Raw genomic sequence first — 13,432 nt, 5'->3', positions numbered from 1 at the left:
GTCATACTCCAGGGCCTTTTCATGAATTTATTAGAGAACACCCAATTCTCACAGACTGCAACGTTAACAGTCAAATTTATATAGGTGTGTTCCTCATAAGATGTTCTGCGGGACAACATCTTTGCTTACCCGAATAAGCCACTTGAAACACATTAAAATAAGTATCAACCTGCCATGCAGATCAGGAGAGTATTGCATCTTCATGGAGTGGGATAGGTAATATACGGATACTCTCCTCCAAGCTGACCAACAGCTTGTCTCCCACTTCTACTTCACGGGATCTCCGATCACATAGAGTGGGTTACCATTATGGACAACTCATGCGGTGGGTCTCAGACCCATATCCATCGATGCATTATCTATCACATTACGTGATAGACCCTTTGTGAAGGGATCTGTCAAATTTTTCGACGTTTGGATATAATCCAACGTAATAACTCCGGAGTTCCTCAATTTTCTGACAGATTTCAGTCTCCTCTTCACATGCCTTGAGGACTTCATATTGTCCTTTGAACTGTTTATCTTGACGATCACAGTTTGATTATCACAATTCATCAGGATAGGGGGTATTGGTTTTTCAACCATAGGTAAGTCCATCAAGAGTTCACGAAGCCACTCTGTTTCAACAGTGGCAGTATCTAATGCTGTGAGTTCTGCTTCCATAGTTGACCTCATTAAGATGGTCTGCTTACAAGACTTTCAGGAAACAGCGCCATCACCAAGTGTAAAAACATAACCATTTATGGCCTTAATCTCATCAGCATCAGATATCCAGTTTGAGTCACTATAACCCTCCAGTACCCTTGGATACCCGGTGTAGTGAATCCCATAGCTCGCGGTGCCTTTCAAATAGCGCATAACTCTCTCAAGCGCATGCCAATGATCATTTCCCGGTTTTGGCACAAACCGACTCAGCTTGCTCACAGCAAAAGAGATGTCAGGCCTCGTGGCACTCGCCAAATATATAAGCGAGCCAATAATCTGAGAATACCTCAGTTGATCTCTAGCAATCCGCCGGTTCTTTCGAAGCAACACACTAGCATCATATGGAGTTGGAGAAGGCGTGCAGTCGCTATACCCAAAACGACTCAAGACCTTTTCCACATAGTGAGACTGAAGCAGTGTGATCCCACAATTCTCATCTCTCAACAGCTTGATGTTTAAGATAACATCAGCTACTCCTAGATCCTTCATCTCAAAACAGCGAGATAAGAAATCCTTAACCTCCTTGATTAAATCAAGTTTGGTTCCAAAGATCAGTATGTCGTCGACATACAAACAAAGAATAACTCCTTCGCCCCCACCATAGCGATAGTACACGCACTTGTCACCATTGTTTACTACAAAGCCGACAGCAGTTAATGTTCTTTCGAACTTCTCATGCCACTCCTTAGGAGCTTGTTTAAGGCCATATAAAGACTTTAATAACTTGCACACCTTTCCTTCCTGACCAGGTACTACAAAACCATCTGGCTGATCCATGTAAATTTCCTCCTTCAGCTCTCCATTGAGGAAAGTTGTCTTAACGTCCATTTGATGAACGAGAAGACCATGTGAGGCAGCCAGTGATAGTAGCACCCGAATTGTGGTCAGTCTAGCCACGGGTGAGTAAGTATCAAAAAAGTCTTCACCTTCTTTCTGGGTATAACCATTGGCCACAAGCCGTGCCCTGTACTTTTCAATCGTACCATCAGGTCTAAGCTTCTTCTTGAACACCCACTTACATCCTACAGGTTTGCACCCATAAGGACGGTCAGTGATCTCCCAGGTACCGTTAGCTAAGATGGAATCCATCTCGCTACGTACAGCTTCCTTTCAGTAGTCAGCATCAGGAGATGCATAGGCTTCTGAAATAGTCCTAGGTGTGTCATCCACAAGGCACACAATGAAATCATCACCAAAAGACTTTGCAGTCCTGTATCTCTTACTCCTCACATGAGTTTCATTGTCACCCTCAACAGGATTCTCAACGTGTTCCATCGCAATGGTGGGTTCAGGAATTACAGTGAATTCCTCACTAGATGGAGTGGGTATCTCCTGATTTGATGAACTCGACATATCCTTCATAGGAAATATGTCCTCAAAGAAAGTTGCATCATTCGACTCCATAATCGTACCAACATGCATGTCGGATACCTCAGATTTTATTATCAAAAATCTATAGCCGATGCTATGAAAAGCATAGCCCAGAAGAACACAATCCACGGTTTTTGGTCCAAACTTGCGCTTCTTGGGCATTGGTATATTGACTTTCGCCAAACAACTCCAACTACGTAGGTAAGAGACTTTCGATCTTTTCCTTTCCCATTCCTCAAACGGAGTCATGGTCTTATGCTTTGTGGGAACTCGGTTTAGGACATGACACGCAGTCATTAGCGCCTCCCCCCACCATTCCTTGGAAAGACCCGATGTGTCTAACATGGTGTTAACCATATCAGTTAGAGTTCGGTTCTTTCTTTCGGCTACCCCATTTGACTGAGGTGAGTAGGGAGGCGTCCTCTCATGGATTATACCATGTTCCGCACAAAACAAATCAAATTCATTGGGAAAATACTCTCCACCACGATCGGACCTAAGCCGTTTAATTTTTCGATCAAGTTGGTTCTCTGCCTCAGCTTTATAATTTTTGAAGAAAGTTAAAGCCTCATCTTTTGAGGAGATACACATAACAATATCTAGTAGAGTCATCAATCAACGTCATGAAGTATCTCTTTCCACCTTTTGTCAACACGCCATTCATCTCACAAAGATCAGAATGTATAAGCTCTAGTGGTGCCAAGTCTCTTGCCTCTGCAGTCTTATGGGACTTGCGAGGTTGCTTAGCTTGCACACATACTTGGCACTTAGAGCCTTTGACAGTAGAGATTTTCGGAATTAAATTCATATTGGCTAGCCGTGTCATGCAACCAAAGTTAATGTGACAAAGTCGTGAATGCCAAATATCAGACTCATTGTTGTGGCAAACATTATTAATAACTTTAGTGCAAATATCTGACAAAGACAGGCGGAACAAGCCTCCGCTCTCATAGCCTTTTCCAACAAATTGTCCATACTTAGAAATTACAACTTTATTGGATTCGAAAACCAACTTAAAATCATCTCGACATAAACGAGAACCACTAACGAGATTTTTATTTATGGACGACACATGATGAACGTTCTTCAGACGCACAGTCTTCCCCGAAATAAACTTCAGATCGACTGTACCAACACCTTGAACGATGGCATGTGACCCGTTCCCCATCAGCAGGGTGAAGTCCATGTTTGCCTGATTCCTTCATATCAATATCACCGATGACAACGTTAGCGGACTTGCCGCTCTTCTCATGTTCGCGCTCCTCAAAGCGGTTAGGACACTTCGGAGCCCAGCGATTAGGATCACCGCAGACATGGCAAAGTCCCTTCCCCTTCTTATGAAAATTCTTCTTGAAGTTGGTAGAATGTGATGGCTTGTTCTTTGTATCAAACTTGCCTTTACCCTGAGTTTTGTTCTTATTGTTTTTGAACTTGTTGGGCTGGGAGTTCTTCTTCTGTACCATGTGGGCACTAGAACCTCCCTCAGCAACTCGAGCACGTGTGTCCTTTGCTCTCGCCTTCTCTTCAACATCAAGAGTACCAATGAGATCCGCAACGGAAAACTCCTGTCTCTTGTGTTTCAGGGAAGTAGCAAAATTGTTCCACGAAGGTGGAAGCTTGGCAATGATGCCTCCGGCAACAAATTTGTCCGGCAACACACACTTGAAGTACTCAAGTTCTTTTGCGAGCGACTGTATCTCATGAGCCTGCTGTACAACAGGGCGCTCATCAGTCATCTTGTAGTCATAGAATTGCTCCATGACGTACAACTCGCTGCCGGCGTCCGAGGCACCAAACTTGGCCTCGAGCACAGCCCACATGTCCTTACCGTTGTCAAACGACATATACGAATCCAGAATGGAGTCATCAAGAACACTCAGAAGAGCGCCTTTAAAGAGGGTATCGATCTTCTCGAAAGCTTCCAGCTGTGCTGGATTAAGATCGCCCTCAGGCTTGCCCTTGATGGCGTCATAGCAGCCCATGGTCTGAAACCAGTAGACTGCTCTCGTGCGCCACCTCTTATATTGCGCCCCCTTAAAGGCAGGCGGCTTCAGATGCGCAGTAAAACCACTCGGAGTAAATTGCCTATAATCAGATTTTTGGATTGTTGGAAATATGAGCAAGTTACTACGAGATTTAATCCGAATAATTAGAAGATAAATCATGACTACAGTAGCAGAGATTAAACTAATCATGCGAACTAGCATAGCAGATGAACAGATCACATCTAGGGCACATACTAGAAACATGAATTCTACCACGATCTCGAACAGGAAGGATAGAATACATACGGTGCAGCGGGAGCAGCACGGCCGGCGTTGACGTTGTCGCCCATGTCGTCGAGGATGAGGTTGCTGAGGTCGGGGAAGAAGTCGTCGTTCGTGAAGTCGTTGCTGCCAGCAGTCGCGCGAGTGCGCTCCCCAAAAACCTGATCGCCCCTCTCCCATTCAGGATCACGAGAGGCGGGGTTCCGGAGGCCTGCTGTCCCTTCTCCCGGTGCACGCCGAAAGGAGGGATGGAGAAGACTTGTTTGGCGGCGCAATGATCTGGAACGGTGGTGAGAAACCATATGAAGCGGCGGCGGCTAGGGTAGACGTCTGCCTGACTATATAGTGCGGGCCGGGTAGGTCGTGGGAGTAAACCCCACGTCCGAGTCGTCTCGACCCAAAAGAATCGGAAACGGTTCAGTAATTAACGCGTGCATTAATTATTAATTAATGACTCATTAATTTTTCCCGAGCAGCAAAAATATAGACAACGTGCATAGCTCTGTCCTCGGCTTGGCTCAATCCCGCAACCCGTGGCGCGGCGCGGCGCGGCGCGGCGCCGCGCGTCGTGACGAGGCGAGGCAAGCGAGGAGGAGCGCGCGTGTAGGTCTCCTCTTCTCATGCTCATACATGTGGTAGAAGAGCTCACCTTATAAAGAGGCGCAACTCTCTCTCAACTTCCGGGGTGGGACTAAACTTTAACCTCACTCACTCCACTCACATGTGTGCATGAATGAGCCAAGAGAATTTCATAATTTTAGTTGGGCTTTGGGCCAAAGGCCTACTAGCGTCCAAATCTCGAACCGTTTTCCCTATTGGATTCCTCGCGTCAAGATCTTCAAAACTAGATCCCATGTTAATAGGTTTTTGACAATCTTTTTTTCACGAAAAAAACCAGGCGAAAAAACCGAACCGAGAGCACGTGTTTTCCCCTTCCGAAAGAGGCACACCCGTGCCTCTCGTGGAAGAAAAAAAAATAGAAAACGCGTTTTTTCCGTTTCCGAGAGGCACGGCCGTGACTCTCGTGAAAGCACAACCGTGCCTCTCACGGAAGCAAAACCGTGACTCTCATAAAAGAAAAAAAAACAGAAAATGTGTTTTTCCCTTTCTGAGAGGCACGGCCGTGACTCTCGTGAAAGCACAACCGTGCCTCTCACGGAAGCAAAATCGTGACTCTCGCGAAAGAAAAAAGATAGAAAACGCGTTTTGTTTTTCCCTTTCCGAGAAGCACGGCCGTGACTCTCGCGAAAGCACAACCGTGCCTCTCACGGAAGCAAAACCGTGACTCTCGCGAAAGAAAAAAACAAAAAATGCGTTTTTTTCCGTTTCCAAAAGACACGGTCGTGACTCTTACTAAAGCACAAGCGTGCCTCTCACGAAAAAAAACCGTGACTTTCGTGAAAGAAAAAAAAGAAAACGCGTTTTTTTCGCGCAAATTTTTTTTAAAATTTTTTTGATCAAAAAGCTAAGGAAGACCGGGGAAAAACTAAAACATAAAAATAACCCGGAAAAAAACTATTTAAAAAGCCAAAAACCCGTGCGAAAAAAAAACAAAATCCGAAGGAAGCGTCCAGAACGCGACACGTGGCGAATGGCTGAGAGCGCGCCAAGTGACGCTGATTGTTGCGAGGCTCCCGAGGGAGCAACTAGTTAACGAGCGCTCCTTCTCTCCGGATGGCTTTCCCCCGGCAACACCATCGTCTCCAAGGGCGGGGACTTCGCACTCGGCTTCTTCTCCCCGGATGGCTCCAACACGAGCTTGTACCTTGGCATATGGTACCACAACATGCCCGGCCGCACCGTTGTATGGACCGCCAAGCGCGATGATCCAATCGCCGCCGCTTCGTCTCCGACGCTCGTCATCACCAACAGTTCTGACATGGTGTTGTCGGACTCCCAAGGTCGCACTCATTGGGCCGTGAAGAACAACAGCATGGGCAGAGTTTTGATCACCCGACGGACACGCCCCCCCCCCCCCCCCCCCCCCCCCCCCCCCCAGGCAGTATTGTATTGAGCAAGAAGGGCCATGTCGTTTGGCGCCTGATTGCTTCTAAGGGCCTCAATGACATGTCAACTGGAGTCTTTTCTATGAGCCTTGATCCTAGCTCTGACCTTCAGTTTTTCATTTGGAATGGGACAAGGCCCTACCGCTGCCTCTCTATCTTCAATGGTAACATGGCGGTTGGCAACATATACCAGAATACTGTCTTGTATGAAGCCATTGTTAGCACAGGGGATGGGTTCTATTATGATTTTAGAGTCTCTGATGGCTCACAGTATGCACATCTTACGCTCGACTACATGGGTGTGTTGATTCTGAGATTGAACAACCGCTCATTTTGGACTACCATCACCGCACCCCCTGCTAGCTGTGACATCTACGCTTCATGTGGCCCGTTCAGCTATTGTGACTACACGGCGGCTGTCTGTCGTTGCCTCGATGGGTTTGAGCCCTCTGGTCCTAACTTTTCAAGCGGATGTAGAAGAATCGAAGAGCTGAAATGCAGCAAGCGAAGTCATTTCGTGACCTTACCTAGGATGATGGTCCCTGAAAAATTTTTACGTGTCCACAACAGAAGCTTTGGCTAGTGCATGACTGAGTGCAGCAACAATTGCTTGTGTACAGCCTACTTTAGCACTAATGGTGCTATGGCCGACCAGTCACGGTGCTTGGTTTGGACAGGTTAGCTTATCGACACAGGAAAGTTTAGCGACCATGGCGAGAACCTGTACCTCCGGCTTGCCAACTCTCCTGGTGTGCACCAACTTATTCTAGCTTCTAGCCTTATATTAGCATGGCACTTAATGTTGTCAGATAAACACCAAAATTTAATCGTATAGCAGTAATGGGCAAATACTTTTTTTGCATCCAACTACTTTGGTGCAAGCGTAATCGATAGATCTCTTTTTACCATAAGCATAGCAGTAATTCTAGAGGGTTATGTGTAGCACTTTATTCGATCCATGGTTCTCTCATGGCTGTAAATTAGCGATGGGCAAACTTTCCATTTTGCAGTTCAAAAGAATAACAAATTGGTAAAGATTGTACTACCAACCATGGCATGCGTGCTGATACTTGCATGTATAGCCCTTGTCAGCATATGCAAATACAGAGGTAGACTGAAAAACGACCCTTATTTTCAAAATTCTACTTCATTTTATGAGTGTTAATAACAAAAGTATTAATCTTTAGCAATCACATGGCAGAAGAAGGAAATACACAAGGGGCTGATGCTAGGATACCTTAGCTCGTCCAGTGAAATGGGTGGTGAACATGTCGAGTTTCCATTTGTTAGCTTCGAAGATATTGCTGCTGAAACGGATAATTTCTCTGAATTTAACCAAATTGGAAGTGGAGGTTTTGGTAAAGTTTACAAGGTAGCAGAAAGCCTTGCACCCACAGTTATAGTAGCACGTGCTCTGTTTTTGAAGAATAATTTTATTTGTGGAAACAACTGCTTTCATTGTTTAACAATTCAGCATGATGCAAACATGTAGGGACTGTTGCAAGGTGACAAAGAAGTTGCTATCAAAAGGCTTAGTAAGGGTTCTGCCCAAGGGATAGAGGAGTTCAAAAATGAAATAATTCTAATTGCGAAATTGCAACACAGAAATCTTGTTAGACTTCTTGGTTGTTGTGTTTATGGAGATGAGAGGTTACTTATCTATGAATACTTACCTAACAAAAGCTTGGACACATTTCTCTTTGGTATGTTCAGACTTCTGATGCATATTACATGTTTTTGATTTACCAAAAGAACATCACTCAGTACTAATGATGTATTTCATTCATCTTTGCAGATGATACAAGACAATATGTGCTTGATTGGCCCACACGCTTCAAAATAATTAAAGGGGTAGCGAGAGGGCTTCTTTACCTCCACCAAGATTCAAGATTAACTATAATTCACAGAGATCTCAAACCAAGCAACATCTTGTTGGATTCCGAAATGACTCCCAAAATATCAGACTTCGGTATGGCGAGGATCTTTGGTGGAAACAAACAAGAGGCAAACACTACCCGGGTTGTTGGGACATAGTAAGTTATTCAATGCAGTAGCTACATCTCAAGGTTCTAATTTCTGTTGTCTAGTTTATCCCAAATTATGCACCTCTTGCTGAATTGTCTAAAACAGTGCTTACATGTCGCCTGAATATGTGATGGGAGGTGCCTTTTCTATAAAATCGGACACCTATAGCTTCGGTGTTCTCCTCTTGGAGATTATAAGTGGATTGAAGATCACCTCCCAGCAACTCGTAATGAACTTTGTCAGCCTTACAGCTTATGTAAGTATAGATAAATTCTTAGAATCTCAATATATCAAACATAGTAACTTGATCATAAGTTGGTTCTGTTGGCTTAGGCATGGAGACTATGGGAAGATGGAAAAGCAACAGAACTGGTGCACTCTTCAGTTACTGAGAGTTGTTCACTTGATGAAGTTCTATGGTGTATCCATGTCGGACTCCTGTGCGTTCAAGACTGTCCGAATGATAGGCCACTCATGGCATCAGTTACTTTTATGTTGGAGAATGGAAGTGCACTGCTCCCGCTCCAAAGCAACCTGTATATTTTGCTCTAAGTACTTACGCAGACGATGAAGGAAGGGAGATTACAACAAATTCAGTGAATGCAGTGAGTATCACAACAGTTGATGGACGTTAGAGATCTTAGTACAACATAATTGTATACTTTATGTTTGCTCTCCGTGAACTGATTTTTTGTGTGGTTATTTACAATAACTTGTATATGAGTTTATTATATAATAAAAGTTGTGATTAACATAGGGGGACCGTCCTCACCCCTACCCCTGCCCTGCAACTCAATATGCCGTACTAAATGTATAGTGCCTTCAGATTTTTTTTTGTTGATAAAAGAGTTTAATCAGATTTTTTTTTACTTTCAGAAGCCATACATGATATAATATCCTAATAAACAAGACAATCACCTTCTGCTGTTTGATAAGTTAAAAAAAATGTGTCCAAAACATTACAAAATACTATAGTCATGATTTAGTTCATGTAACTGTAGCACACACCATTTGATTCATTAAGCAAATTGTGCGCTTCATGTCACTGTGGCAAACACCATTTGTTTCATTCAACAAACAAATTGTACACTGAACTCAAGATGCCCCCCTTTGCACCTCAACCAAATAAGATATGCTAAAAATTCAGTTCAGAACATGAATCCAAATGCGGGTTAGTACCTTTGCTCAAGCCTGGACTATGAAGGCATCTTGTGTCCTGCTCCACCAGTTCGTTGAACAGGACCTGGGCAGACCTGCTCCACCATTTTGTAGAGCTGACGGTGTTTTGCTGTGCTAAATTTCCTTGGATTCAACGGACGGCCGGGCTGCCACTGCGCCACCACTGGTTGAGTCGGTTGCTTCCTCCGAGGCATGTACACCTCGACTGACGCGCCATAGCTTTCCTCAGTGGCGATGCAGCTTTCCTTAGGCCCTTTCCAGTGCTCCAAGGTGCACAGGTGCTAAGCATATCACATAAGCAAAAAATGACATGGCACAATAATTAAGGAGGAGAGAGAGGACTTTGGTGACCCCAGAAAGAACCAATGTCAAGCGCGTGAACTTAGGCAAACCACTTAAATGAAACAACTTGACCAATACATGAAAGACTTTGGCCTCCTTTGGTTCATAGGGCAAAAAAATCATAGGAATAGAAAAGTCGTAGGAAATGAGATGACATGTATCAAAAATCCTATGAATAGAAATAGGAAAAGAGCCCTTTGATGTATATCATAGGATTTTTTTCCATTAAGTGTAGGCTAATGTTATTTTCCTATGAAATGTGGAGGTTAGGAAAAATTCCTCCATAGGAATAGAATTCCATTCCTACAAACCAAAGGGCTCTAAAAGAATTTTTCCTATAGAAATCCTATCATATGAAATTCCTACAAAATTCCTCTAAACCAAAGGAGGCCTTTATGTGCTAACTCATTAAATAGAGTATGCTTAGCAACAAGAATTAAACACCTATGCATTGGAAAGTTGAGTTGCTAAGGTATTTAATGCACTTAGCACCTCATCTAAGCACCTTTGCATTGGAATAGGTCTTAGAGCAAGTATAATAGGATGACATAGACGGACTGTAAGACTTTAAATATTATATTTTTGATGAGTTGGTGGAGAGAGAAATGAAGAGAGAAGAGAAACGGGCTACTCACTAACAACCGGCTGTAGCACATGCTCCTAGACACTTTGTGAGAGAGGGTGGTGGGTCATGTATCAACAAAGTAGTACAAATTGATATGTGTCTATTATACTTGCTGGCTATAAGGCTGACTATACATGACGTGGCAAGATTATGTAGCCAGCAGCTGGCTATACTATTAATCATGCTTTTAGACTACCTACAATGGGAGTAACATAGATGGTAACATCACACTTATCTATGTAAAATAGATGATGTGACATATAATTAATGAAGAAAAAAAGACATGTGGTAACATAGCTAGTTACTGTAACATCATACATATCAAGAAAAGATGAGTCTATAACCTAGCTAGTTACTATAACTTAATACATATTTGGTATAGCCGAAAGTCCGTAATGGGTAAGGATGGGAGGCCCATATCAAGCACTGTTGCTCCCCCGTCCCCAGCCGAAAAAACACACACACACACACACTCATTCTCCCCCAAACCCACGTTGTCATCCACGCCGGTTGCCGCGATACCTCCTCCTCTACCTCTCTAGAAGAGCAATCCGGGCGCGGATGGATAAGCCACGCCGTCGCCCCGATCCCAGTCAGCCATGGCATCCAGGCCCGGCACCAGGAGGGAGGCGACGGCTGCGTCCACGGCTGCCGGCGGTACGGTAGGGCGCTCCCCATGGTGGTTGGTGCCTTGGCGGCGGCGGAAGGAGGTCGTCGTGGTTGCCGTCATGGGCCGCTCTCCCCGCCGGCCCCTTATATGTACCGTCGCACATTTACATATCTCAAAATGTGGAGTCTCAAATCCATCTAGAAGGTTCGCACAGCCCCTCCGTCTTGGCTTTTTTTAACCTTCAAATAATATGTGCGTCACGTAGGGTTTGAACTCCCAACCTCCTAATTTACTTCCACACACTTTAGCCAACTAGAACAGCTAACTTGCCATGCCTAGTTACTTCTTTTATTCTTCTTGTTGTGCATCTTCTCAGTTTTTTTTTTGTTTGGCCCTTTTATTCTCCCGTTTTATTTATTTTTTATTTTTCTTCCTAAAAACGTTCTCGTCCCCGTGTTAACAAAACGAGTCACGCGCATGGTGTTAAACACATACAGTTAACGCAAAAAAAATATTAAATACAAAAGGTGAGCGTGTTTCAGTAAATGAACAAAGGAAACGTCCGCATGCACAAGATGGATGGACGTACAGGTTCTTTTCTTGTCACATGAATCGCCATGTTGGTCCTCAATTTTTTTTTAAAATTAAACGCAAAACAAAAAATGAGTCGTGTTAGGAATGGATGAAACGTACGCCGACTGGTCCGTGCATGGTTTCAATGAGTAGCTACCTACACTTTTTTCTAATAATAATTCAAAGAAAAACTACGTACACTCTTTTTTTTTCATTTGCTTAAATTCGTGAACATTTTCTTAAATTCATAAACATCTTACAAATCCATGAACTTATTTTTTGAATCCGTGATTTTTTTTCAAATGAATAATGTTTTTAATTTTGTATACTTTTATCAATTTCATGAAGTTTTTTGTCAAATTCGTGAAGTTTTTTTCAAATCGATGAACTTTTTTCAAATTGCTTAACATTTTTGTCAAATTCATAAACTTTTTTCAATTTCATGAACTTTTTGTCATATTAGCTTAATTTTTTGAAATCAACAAACGGTTTTTAAACTTGTGAACGTTTTTTTTCAAATCAACAAATACACCATGTTCAACCGGGGCCGTCCGGGTCGGCCGGTAGGGCATGTCTCGAAGTACTTTTTTCTTCACCTCCACCAAACGTACCCAAATGTTTTCCACGCAGCGGCAACACCATGGCAGGCATGGATGCCAAGTTTCGTTGGTTTTTGACATTTAATGCATTTTCCAAGATTTTCCCGGTGGAAAAAAACTCCGCCTATGTTGTCTCAACATAGCCGGTCCCAAGCCCGGGTAAAGGAGGAGGGTTGCGATAGGCTTGGCGAGCCAACGTAAAAACTCAGCCACTCTTATGGAGATGAAACCCAAAAGATTTTCGTTGGGACGTAACCCTCTCAGCGACGCGCCACATCGGAACCCGGGTGTGGTGGAAAATGGGCAAGGGCCGGGCCGTCACCCCCCAAGTGGCACACCGTATCTTGATCCGGATACGGTGGCAAGTGAGCGAGGATCGAGTCGTCGCATCCTTAGTGGCGCGCTACATCGGCGCCCGGATGTAGTGGAAAATGAGCAAGGGTCTTCGCATTTGACTCGATGAGTGCGAAGGGTAAGGAAGCTAGCCGAGCCTAGGAGGATTCGCTTAGGTAGCTGGAACATAGGGTCTCTGATAGGGAAGCTTCGGGAGCTAGTTGATGCAGCGATGAGGAGAGGTGTTGATATCCTTTGCGTCCAAGAAACCAAATGGATAGGATAGAAGGCGAAGGAGGTGGAGGATACCGGCTTCAAGCTGTGGTACACGGGGACGGCTGCGAACAGAAATGGCGTAGGCATCTTGATCAACAAGAGCCTCAAGTATGGAGTGGTAGACGTCAAGAGACGTGGGGACCGGATTATCCTGGTCAAGCTGGTAGTTGAGGACTTGGTTCTCAATGTTATCAGCGCGTATGCCCCACAAGTAGGCCATAATGAGAACACCAAGAGGGAGTTCTAGGAAGGCCTGAAAGACATGGTTAGGAGTGTACCGATTGGTGAGAAGCTCTTCATAGGAGGAGACCTCAATGGCCACGTGGGTGCATCTAACACGGGTTTTGAAGGGGCGCATGGGGGCTTTGGCTATGGCATCAGGAATCAAGAAGGAGAAGATGTCTTAAGCTTTGCTCTAGCCTACAACATGATTGTAGCTAACACCCTCTTTAGAAAGAGAGAATCACATCTGGTGACTTTTATTAGTGGCCAACACTCTAGTCAGATTGATTTCATCCTCT

At 44.2% G+C, this 13,432-nt stretch overlaps 1 pseudogene; it reads left to right on the top strand.

Moving 5' to 3' along the window:
* LOC125538016 overlaps positions 1-9,009 on the top strand; it is a 15,476-nt pseudogene extending 6,467 nt beyond the window's left edge.
* The last annotated feature ends 4,423 nt before the right edge of the window (positions 9,010-13,432 follow it).

Source organism: Triticum urartu, chromosome 2 (assembly GCF_003073215.2).
Source record: "Triticum urartu cultivar G1812 chromosome 2, Tu2.1, whole genome shotgun sequence".
NCBI classification, from domain to species: Eukaryota; Viridiplantae; Streptophyta; class Magnoliopsida; order Poales; family Poaceae; genus Triticum; species Triticum urartu.
This window is presented reverse-complemented; position numbering and strand designations above follow the sequence as displayed.